This window comes from Macaca thibetana, chromosome 2 (genome assembly GCF_024542745.1).
Source record: "Macaca thibetana thibetana isolate TM-01 chromosome 2, ASM2454274v1, whole genome shotgun sequence".
Taxonomy (NCBI): domain Eukaryota; kingdom Metazoa; phylum Chordata; class Mammalia; order Primates; family Cercopithecidae; genus Macaca; species Macaca thibetana.
The window spans coordinates 34750034-34760634 of record NC_065579.1 but is presented as its reverse complement, the minus strand read 5'-3'; the positions used below and the strand labels follow the sequence as shown (position 1 = coordinate 34760634).

The 10601-nt window shown below is 41.5% G+C and overlaps 1 protein-coding gene across 1 annotated transcript in view; it reads left to right on the top strand.

Annotated features, from left to right (window-relative positions):
• Positions 1 to 3576: 3576 nt before the first annotated feature.
• CPNE4 (copine 4) overlaps positions 3577 to 10601 on the top strand; it is a 505143-nt gene continuing 498118 nt past the window's right edge. Inside the window, exon 1 of the mRNA XM_050777959.1 lies at positions 3577 to 4090. The gene's annotated coding sequence lies outside the window, so the exon portion shown is untranslated. The remainder of the gene's footprint in view (positions 4091 to 10601) is intronic.

The following is a 10601-nucleotide window of genomic DNA, read 5'->3' as shown; positions in this document are numbered from 1 at the left end:
AATACTTTCTTTTTACGATGAGAAAACTGAGGCTCAGAGGGATGACCGAGAGACCTCATTAATAGAGCAAATAGGAAAATCTGCTCTGAAATAATATAGAGCTATTTAGTGGCCTTTATAACATCACTCATGATAAAATGTAAAATCTCAGAAAGAAAATGCCCTCTGCCTATGGTTTTTAAAATACAGGAAAGAAAAGCTGGAGAGATTTTGATGCCACCTATTGGTAGACAGAAGTATAAAGTGCCCTTTTGTAGCACAAATTGTTAGCGGATGTCAGAGACACCACAGGTGGTATAGGGTTCCCATAAAAAGGAATGACAGACAGTGGAATATTTAATTTCTGCATCAGTTTGGAACATGTATGTTCATTTTCCCTTGACTCTTAGCATCTTAGAAGAAGTTTTTCTTAGAGTGTTCCTTTCCGCTTTCCAGTAATATATCACACCTCAGGCATACACAGAAACACCAGAGGAAGATATATCAGTCAATTCTCAAAAAATCACTTGACATAGAAAAAAAAAAACCAAATTTTTGAGCTATAAATAGCCCTGGGGTGAAATCCAAGGTTCTTATATGATCCACAGCCTCAAAAATATATCCTGTTATTTACAACAGTTCCCTTGAGTAGTTCTTACAAAAGAAAAGAAAAGAAAAGAAAATGGAAATTCAATTTCAAAACAAAATGCTCACCCTGACTCATTCAGGGAAGGATCCAAGGTTTTTGATGCAGGGCACTGACTCTCTGCCTGTTTTTCCCCTTCATCTGCTCCCTTTAAAAAAATGGTATCAACTGCACTTGTAAGAATCTACATTTCTTCCCTTTTGTTCCCTGGCTTCATTCCAGCATTTCACTTGTCACATTGATGGGTGAGATGCCTTTCATACTGGCATAAGACACTGAGCGGATGCCTCCTCTTATCTTATCAAACAGAGACCCGGCGAGTGAATCTACCCAGAGCTGAAGCTTCCTTTGCAACTTGGGAACACCAGGGCCACAGTGACTTTGTGGCTTGGCTTTAGATAAATTTGACCATGGCTGTAGAACCCAGCAGCTCAGAATCCATTAAAAGGAGAGTTGGGAGGAGGTGAGTGATAGAGACAAGGGGATTTTGATGTTACAATTGTTGAGGGGACTGTGGCTGGCGGGCAACTTGCTGTGGAGGCAGTGATTGAAAACATGGATTATTAGCTGGTTACAAATCTTTATTTGTACAGATGAGCTGTTGATTTCATATAAGAGGTGGGAGTAAATTCTGCTTTATGTGCCCTGTAAAAAGCCTCTTTGAATTTACCTTCGGTGTCATGCCTTGAGAAAAAATTCCAAGTTTCTGGCATAAAGCTGCACATGTTTTCTGCACACTGGCGAGCAGGCAACTGTTTGTTTCTAATTAGGGAGCTGAAGCCTGCTGGCAAAGGAAACCATATTTGTCACAAGTTGTAGCATTGTGTTTAGTTTGTGTATCTATGCTTTTAACGTGTAGGGCCAAAGATAACTATGTTGTTTTTCTTTTTCCCTATGAGCGTTGACTCTATAACTTCTTCTCTATGGTCCATGTGTTCACTCATTCTTAGCTGCCCCTTTAGAGACTGCTTCAATGAACAACCCCTATCCTCCCATTAACTAATTGTGTTCCCTGGTCTGGTCATTTTAACCACCCAAATCCTGGATTTATTTTTGTAGATAAAGTGAAACTTTCTTTGGCAGGTTGTTGTAAAAATTAAATGGGATGGTAAGTAGAGTGCCTAACAGATTGCCTAGAAATAGTACATGCTCAGCACATCTTAATTCCTTTTCTCTCACCTGTAATATAAGAAGTTTATGCTGAATGGTCCCTAAGGTATTTACATTATTTTTAATTTTATAAATGTTTGTTCACTGCCTACTAGGTGGTAGACACCTTTCTAGGCATTGGGGTTATAATCATGAACAAGACAACAAAACAGACATATCACTCACCTTCATAGAAATTAAATTTTAGAGGATACAATTAACATGCAAAGAAATGCATAATGACTTTTCCTTCTTCTTCATTCATCTTTGCAAGTTCAATCCAACTCAAACTTTGAGTTCATCTCTGAGGCTACCCCTTAACAAAACCTGGAAGTAATGTTTTTGGACTTAACATTTTCATATTTAGTAATCATACACTGGTTTTGCCTGCTTAGCATCCATCTCCCCTTTCCTGGTAGGAGGACCCTGAATATCCCTAGGAGAATTGTCCCTATGTCTCACTCTCAATGCGTGTAGATCAGGTGGGGTTCCATCCTGGCTCCAGGAGTGCTATAGAAGACATCACATGCTCCCAGACATTGTGGAAGTCCTGGCCTATTAGTGTAATTCCATATCCAAAGGTCACAATGATTGACTTATGCATAACCATGTGACCCAAGTTTTTGCAATCAAAGCAAATCCAAGGATTTATGTGGTAGTTTCAGTGTACAGAGAAGCTCCTTGAGGTCCTTTCCAGGGTTCATGTTTAGTGTTATCCTATTTCAGAAAGGCTTTAGAGGTGACTGAAGGAAGAAAAATGTTATTTGTATTCTGTCAGAATGTTGTCCCTCTGTTTATCAAAGATCTTTCTGACTACTTCTACAGAACAATTAAGAGGGGGTCCTGCTCCTTACCCTATTGTTTCTCTTTTTCTGGACTTTGAAATTGAGAGCTCTACAATTAGTGAAAAGATTTTGGCTGATATCCCCTCCAACCTGAAGAGAGGCTTTGTTAGATATCCCCTTAATAGGGTGAGAAGGAAGACCTTCCATCTCCCCTCCATGTTAGATGTAACACACTCTATACCATCCCAATGTCAGAAAGAGACCGTCATTCACTTTACTTCATTAATTCCAAAGTCCAATTTGTGAGTCTGACAACACCAGTGTGCAGACAGAATTTAGTTGTCTAGTTTGTCTATGGTAGCAGACATAATCAGAAATAATGCCCTGTATTTGAATAAGTTCATTTGTCTGAATATGAATATGTTTGAAATAGGAAGGCCATACTTTCTCTCTAAAGTGCTTTATAACATGTGGAGGTGGTTATCCCTTACATGAGACAACATATTTTTATCTATCTTTAAGCATGGGTACTCCCTAAGTATTTCTTTATCTTAGTTGTAAGGTAGATGTATTCAGAAACGCATCATGAGACGAAGAAAATACTCTTTGTCCATTAATTTACTCATGCATTACTTACTAAAAATAATTACCAGGCTCCTGCCATATGCCAGACACTTTTGTAGACACAAGAGGATACAGAGATGAGCAACACCTTTACCATTTTTGGTGACAGTTAAGCACCCATCTAAAAAGTTGTCTTTAGTATGTGCCAAAAAGTGTAACTCTCATTCCCCCCACACCCCCGCCGCGATATGACCGCTCCACCGTAGAGTAGAGATGGAGACCAAGCACTTGAAGATCTAAATCAAGTGTCCCCAGGAGCCCAGTTGAACGACAAAGCTGAGCAGAAAGCCCAGACTGTGGGCGCGGCAGGACTATGGAGAGCGCCGCCGCCAAGGCCTGGGCGGGGCCCTGAGCTCGGGTTCCCGGGGCAATGTTTGTCTCCGCTAGCAACCCCCAGGGGGCGCTCGCGCGGAGGTTTCGGAACTAGTCTCTTGCCGGGTTGCTGGGTGCATGGGTTTCGTCAGAAGGTGGAAATCTCTCTGTGAGAAGCTGCCATCTCCCCGCCACCCGCTCATCCCCGTGTCTTTCTGCCATCCTCCTTTCCTTCCTCCCTCGCTCCACTCCACTCCCTCCCTCTTTCTTCAGTACTCTCCTCTTTACTCTCTGAGTTAACTGAGAGCCGACCTGCCTCCTCCAACATTTTCACCCTCTTCCCCCACCCCCATCACCGAGAATGGAGTCAGGGTTTCCGGAGAGACCAAACTCTGCTCTCAGCACCTTTCCCAGCCGCTGCTGCTAAACTGACCTCGGAGAACGAGAGGGGAAGGAGGTGCGACGCCCCTTACACCACTACGTAACTACACCACCAACCACCTCCACTTCAAAGTCGGATTTTGCATCCTGGGGGCGGGACAGACCTGGTCCCGGGCTGAATTCTCTCTCCACTCTTCGAGGTTGGCACACCCAGGTAAGGAAATGCCAACTCCTCATTCCTGTGTTCCTGGGGCGCTGCGATAGCAAAGTCTGTTGGGGCTGCTGTATAGCAAGACCAACTTTTGAGATGCACTGCTTCTCGCTCACATTTGCTTGTTTGTCCTTGCTGTTGTTGTTTTAAAAAGCAGCAGCAAGCAACGTCTTTAATCTGAAGGAACTTCCATCCCTTACCTCTCGCCTTCTGACATCCACCCAACTCGCCCAGGTTGGGTGGGGCGAATGGAGTTGGGGAGAAAGACCGCGGAGGGGAGGGGACAGCAGGGCGCGGGTGAGGAGCAGGTCAGGGAAGTCCCGAAGGCGGAAGACGGGGTACCGTTTTCAAAATCGGGGAAGGGGAGGGGAAGGGAGTTCTGGCTGAAGTTGCAGCTTCTTCTCTGACAGTGAGAAAGCTGTGGGACATTGTAGTCCCTTCCAATCGCTTGACCTGGCTGCGGTTGGGTTCAACCTCTCAACCTCCTCCCCCACACTTCTTACAATGAGGTTCTAATAATGTTTAGTTGCCTCTGGGACTCTCAGTGTTAAAAACTAAGGAATAGGCTTGCAAGTGCTTTGATTCAACCCAGTCCTTCAGCGCTTCCTCCTCTGTTGAATAAAATAGCCAGGGGGAAAGGGGGACGGGGGACGGCGGACGGGGGACGGGACTAGAGGGACCACTGAAACCAACCCACAGCTGAGTAAGTTCACGACCCCGCGTGGTATCACAGACACACGAGAACTGTTAGGGGCTGAATCCAGTGGAGACAATTAGGAGGTGGTCCACGCCAAGTCAAGTGAGTGCTGATTATCATCCGGTGAGGAGCTGGCTAAACCCTGATGAAAAATGTTCCTCCTTTATCTTGGAGTAGGTGGGCTTTAAGACCCTATTTCCCATTCTATGTTCCAAATCTGACCGCGCCCCCGGGGCGCCCTAGGGCGCTTTGGAGGACTGGCTTTCAGCCCCAGAACCTGCCAGGCTCCAGGGAAAATTCACAGGCGGCAGAGATGATCCAAGGGGCGCAAACTTATGAAGGGCTTGATGTGGGGGGTTGGGAAGTGGAGGGGGGAAAGGTGAGCAGAGTAAAGCGACGGCGGGCTGGGGAAGGGAGAGTGCTCTGGGAAGCTTTGCAAGAGAAACATCTGAGAACCTCTCCCTCCCTCTCCACACATACACACACACACACACACACACACACTCACAGGATTTCAGTGACTTGTGGGAAAAGGTGCCTCAGCACCTTTACATCCTGTATTCAAAACTATGCAAAACCAACTCTTCATCCTCTTGCTGCTTTGCCAGGGATTTTAAAAGCACTGTTACGGTTTTTCCTGGCTCACTTGGTTTTGTTTCCTGAACAGCCCTTTTGAGCCGTCCAAAGTACTTTAATGTGTTCTCTTTAAATGAAGCTAAACCCTGCTCATTCACGCGCGCGCGCACACACACACACACACACACACACAATTACCTTAACTTCAAATAAAGTGTTCTTTTCTCCCTACCCTTCTATTCCCTTAACAATCCCTATTCTCAAAGGCCTTTGTGTTTTATTTTCTGCTTTATATCAAAACAAACAAAAAAAGAAACACCCACTTTCCTATGACATAGGTGTTTTGAATCCATGCCAATTTTTGTAGTTAGTATGCACTGGTTAAACCACATAGCATATCCTCCCAAAAGCCAAAGGCAAGCAAAAACTTAATTTGATGCCCTTCAAGTTTAGGAAGGTCCCATTTCTTTTTATTAACCAAAAGATAAGATGAAGCTCAGCATGGCTATGGCTGTGATTAGATAACTTCTGATATTTTCATTTCCCTTACTGAGCTGCTGCTTCTAGGCTGAACTCATTTTATTCCCATTTTTAAAGAGAGACTGACAAAGTCACTCTGGCAGGTCAAGACTCAGAGTTAGTCAAAGGTTCTCACATGTAGAGAGGTGCATAAAATAGAGGGAGGGTTGGAAAATGCAGTCAGAACACCTGTGTTAATAGTGCCTACTAATAAAGGCCAACATTTTCTCAATTATCTCTCGTGGGAAGATTCTTATGGTTTTAGAGGATCAAACTCAAAACACATCAGAATGAGGTGATTTTTCCATTAACATTACATAAAAGGATATATTGGTCTATAGCAATAGTAGATGTTTAATCCTGGGCAGTTTTGTAGGATTGTGTGAGAAGAGATTGCCTGTAATGGAACCAAACCTCTACTTATGCGTTAACAAGTAAAAACTCCCATGGTCATCAAACTTATGCCTTTCTTGTGAGTGGTTAGCCTTGTTTTTATTCTCCCGGACACAGGCCCAGCATATTTGACTGGGAGAAGGCACAGATAGGGTACAGTGACTTCCCAGTGTGAGATAGTTGCTTTACTAGAATTTCTTTGAAAATAGTTGCTCTGAGTTGTTTCTTAACTGTAAAAAGAAATTAAAAGACTTCCTGTTTATCTCCAGGTCTCCAGTAGCAACATGACATTTTGCTTGAATTATTGGTTTGTCTTAAGGGGCCCCTAGTTTTAGAGGTTTTAATTAAAAGGTGTTTGTTCTAAAGTATGTCTTAATCTGTTTGTGTATTTCTAATTAAAAATACCTCATTTCAGTTAGTAGGAAGTAAAGATGTTATCTGTTTATAGAGAAGTTTTATGTAATATTCAAAAAAAATAGAAAAAGGCTTTGATTCTTTTTAATAATTAGATGATTTGACCCCATTATTATGACTTAAAGCCTTGAGATTATACTGACTATAGGAAACAATCACAGACCAAAAAATGGGTGAATGATGGAATCTTTATTCTCATATGCATTTGAATGTTTTGGAATTAATACTGAACACATTTATAAGATTTGCACCATGCTTTCTTCTGACTTCACTTTGAAAATTCTTTGAACTGTAACACCATAGACCATTATGTTACCTTTATCCACATAAAGAAAGGATCTTTTCATTTAGAGACAAACTTATTGAAGATGAGCAGTCAGTGTTGTGTGTAATCAGTGCCGCACATTTTCAGAGTGGGCTGAATCCAGAACAAAGAATGATGATATCAACTTGGCTAATTGGGTAAAAGTCTCTACACTAGTTGGGAAAAATCACTTCATGCATCTTTGTATTTTTAAATCAGTGATGTGCAAGAAGATCTGTATTCCATGCACTTTAAAGAGAGAAAGAGCTAAATTTGTGTTCCATATTTTATCTTTTCATTTTTGTCTTGTTAATATTTTAAAAGAAAAACAAAAACCCCTGCAGATCCATGCAGTAACCCAAAGTCATATTTCCTTGGCAACAGTAGCCAGTATACTAGATTCACAAAACATCAAAATAGAAAAATTTAAATGCATTCAAAATAAAATGTCACATAGTTCAAGACCATTCTTTGGTGCATTAAAACTGATCTTCCAACATATAATAATAGAGTTGCCTTTCTCCTGACTGAATGTAGATGGCAAAGAATATATTACTGATTTTAATTCTTTTTAAGATATCTCCAAAATCTTATAATATTTTATTTTGAAGGAAGCATATTACGATAATAATTTAGGTTGGGGTTACACTCCATTTTTTGGATAAAGTATTTATGTGAAGGTTGATGGTAAATCCAAAAATCAAGCACAATAAATGGGTTAGGTAAGATGCATTATCTTTTCTATGTCATTTGAAATAGACAGTCTATAGTAAGGCCTCAATTAGTGTTAAACTCAAGCAGTGAGTATCTCCTAAACTTGTGACTGCATGATAAAAACATAGCAGTGCCAACATATACTTTCAGGGTTCTTTTTTCTGTACTAGAAACTGCAGTTATGTGGGAGCTTTCTGTTTGCTGTATGAACGACTAAATATATGTGATATATTGTATATATTTTCTCCTAAATCGGCATATCCTGGGACATCCTTTATTTGTCTGCTGTATTCTTTGGAAACCCTCTTGAGAACCATCAGCTTTTAGCTCAGAAAATATTGAGGGTTGGAAGGCAAGTCTTGAAAATAAAGTGATAAGGATGCCTTCTTTGGGAAACTTTATTCCAGTAATATTATTTTAGTCATAGGGCTGGAAGGGGAGCCCATTTAAGCTGATCTGTGATGGACTCATCTCTAAACTGTGAACCGTAACTTTCAACAGTGCAATATTTATCCAATAAATGTGATTGAAATTGTACAAAGTCATTGTCTGCAGCCATCTCTGTGCATGTGCATGTTCTATGACTCTCAGAACTGGAAGAGAGCTTGGGGATCATCTATTGACTCTAGCAATTTAATTTGACAGATGTGGAAGCTAAAGCTCAAATAAGTGGCTTCTCAAAATCAGGAGACTCATTCAACAACCCTTCTGATTACTCACCTCATAAAGAAACTCAAGTTCCCTGGAGATAATTACAGTGGTGGCGCCAATCTCTGGCACCGTGTGCACTGCTGATCTTTATTAAGTATGAGTTAGGGATGATTGCGGGGGTGTCTCCCACCTCCATTAGAGTATTAGGAGGAGTAGGCTTGGGACTTATTACATTGCTGTCTCTTGGAGTCAGTGCAATATTTACCCAATAAATGTGATTGAATTTGTACAAAGTCATTGTCTGCAGCCATCTCTGTTAATGTGCATGTTCTGTAAAAAATTGCTCATGCATAGACTTAGCTTTCTATTTTAAATGTCACAACTGAGTCGATAAAGTAAACAAAGAGATTTTATGAGTGTTTATAGTTCCAGGAACACACAGGGGAATCCTTTATTCTGTTTTAAATTAAAACTTCATTCAAAGAGAACAAACTTTCTTAAATGTTGCTTTTACATCTTTGGCTCAGATTACGGTATTTCTAACTTTGTTTTCCTTATTAGGAAACTAGAGAAATTTCTCCTTGGAAATGTCAGGGGGAAAATACAGTATTTCGGATTAACTCTAGAAACCTCAGGTTTAAGGTTTATTGACCAGAAGACCTCTTTCTTATCCAAAATATCCAAAACCTCTGTAGGGCAATTCATTGCACCTTGAGATGGAGGAGCAGCAAAATCAGGCTGGCAGGGGTCCAGGGCAGGGCAAGCCCTAGGAGCTGATGAGTCTAGAAGGATGAACTAGAGGGAGCTGGCATTAGAATGGACAATCGCTAGAGGGCGCCAGAGCACCGGCGGAGTCCACCTCCGGGACCCATAAGCAGGGCTTCTAGGATAAGGAACGGAGTTTGACCCAACCCCAAGACGTGGCCTGGGGGTATTGGTTTTCCCAGGTGCATCTGACCCTCCCGCCTGGATTGCCTCGCTGCAGAGAGGGGACAAAAGGTTTTGCCCTGAGCATCTGGTGGTCTCTTCCGGTGCCTGGTTAGCTTGCTCCGTGACTGGGCAGTCTGACTGCTCTCAAAACTCCTCGTGACAGGCCTTTTTGGGGTCTGATTGCCCTTTGTTTCCTTACATTTGGACCTGTTATCAGAAGAACTCTGAATCCAGAAATACCTGGTTTAAATCTGGGCTACAGTTTTCAAGATACAGGTATTTGGGTGAATCACTTAACCGGAGTATTAGGATCTGGAAAATGGGGCTAGTAATTGTTGTAAATGTGAGGTGTTTAGAAGCGTCTGACATTTTAGTGGATAGATAAATGCTACTTCCTGTGCCCATTCTCTTGGGAGTTCTCCCCAAACTTCATCCTGTTCTTTTTTAAATAATAATAATATCTTTTACTTAACACAATATTTAAAAAATCAACATGTAATCAATATAGAGATTATTGAGATATTTTACATTCTTCTTTTCTAGTACTAAATTTTTGAAATCTAGCATGTATTTTTATACTTATAGCACATTTTAATTGAGATTTGCCACATTTTAAGTGCTTAATGCTCCTATGTGGCTAGTGGCTACCTTACTGAAAGTGCAGATCTGTAAGAAGAGAAAAATTACTTTCACCATTTTTCCTTTTTGTTAAAGGTTAGCAATAATATATACAATGCCTGGCATACAATAGGAGCTTAACACGGGTTCACTGTGATTATTATTTGCTATCACCATTTTATTTTTAAATGGGCCTCTTCCCCCATCTCTTATCCCTTTCCCCATCTCTTACCCCTCCCTGCTCAGCAGAGGAGTCTCATTCATCTATCTGTTGAATAATAATTGGTTGCAGCATTTATGTCAAAAGCTGTGGGAGGCACTGGGGATAAACATAAAAACTTGAGGGGCAGGCAGACAGGTGAAAAGAAACATTGAAACTGTGGTGTTAAGTGTGAGGAGAAAGATGAACAAATGATGCTGGGTAAGAGATAAAGGAGACATTTGGTTTGCCTCAAAGGGCCTGGGCCTTTATAAGTCCTGTTACACTAAGGTGATTTTCCTCTCCCTGTATTTCAAGGAAGCAGGTGGACAGAAGGTAATTTTGAGGGAGAAGTGGAAGGGTGGTGTCTCATTCAGCAGGCAATTTGGTTAATATATATTCTTTTTTTTTTTTTTTTTTTGAGACGGAGTCTCGCTCTGTCGCCCAGGCTGGAGTGCAGTGGCGGGATCTTGGCTCACTGCAAGCTCCGCCTCCCGGG